We start from the raw sequence: 928 nt of genomic DNA, 5'->3' as shown, positions 1-928 counted from the left end.
TATGTATACATGAAATGAAATACTTTTAGTATCTAGTTGTGCTCAGTAATCTAGCTATCGAGTATTTGTCACAGTGGTTAGTAAATATATTAATATGTACTATTCATACAATTATGACCGGGAATTAACTCAGTTGGTAGAGTGCGTGCTTTGCATGCACGAAGTCGGGAGTTCGATTCTCTCATTCTCCATTACTATTTTATCCTACTTTAGTTTTTAGTATCTAGTTGTGCTCAGTAATCTAGCTAACCAATCGAGTATTGGTCACAGTAGTTAAAAACATATATCAATATGTACTATTAAGACAACATTGTATGGGAATTTATTCAGTTGGTAGAGCTTTTGCTTTGCATGCACGAAATCAGAAGTTCGATTAGCTAATCTTCATTATTTTACATGTGATGAGCAAAATATGTAAGCGAATGGCTCTTTGGAACTTGGGTTTATTTATTTATAACTTGACATTGTAATACCCGTTAGATATACTCTTTTTTTTCGTCATGTATCGGTTTTTATGTCATTTTACTTTAGGACGGTTTGCCGTCATCACAGTTTAAAAAAAACCCCAAAAGGTTTTATTGTGCTTCATTTTCTATGCAAATCGAAGTAGACAAACCAAACCTAGTTTTTTTTTCCGGGACCTATCACATGGTCCCAACTACCATGTGGCAATACTAGGACCCACAATTTCATACAGGTTTATCACTGAAAGCGTAAGCTGAAGTCCCTCCAGATTTTATTGTCGTGTCCGTCCGACACGCTTTTGCACATATAAATGCCCCCTTTCTGCGGTTTGGATTAAAAGCTCTTTTGTATGTACTTTTATTAAAAAATGACTCACCTGAGGGCCTGAGCCCCCAGTTGTATTTATTACAGTATTTGCTAATGACTGCACGTGTCGGGGGGGGTGGGGGGTTGGGGGTTGGGG

At 37.3% G+C, this 928-nt stretch overlaps 1 non-coding gene across 1 annotated transcript; it reads left to right on the top strand.

The window, feature by feature from the left end:
* The first annotated feature begins 118 nt into the window (after positions 1-118).
* Positions 119-191, top strand: SARC_30321. Its single transcript has one exon. It is a non-coding gene; the product is annotated as a tRNA-Ala (tRNA).
* The last annotated feature ends 737 nt before the right edge of the window (positions 192-928 follow it).

This window comes from Sphaeroforma arctica, assembly GCF_001186125.1.
Source record: "Sphaeroforma arctica JP610 unplaced genomic scaffold supercont1.10546, whole genome shotgun sequence".
Lineage (NCBI taxonomy): Eukaryota > Ichthyosporea > Ichthyophonida > Sphaeroforma > Sphaeroforma arctica.
This window is presented reverse-complemented; position numbering and strand designations above follow the sequence as displayed.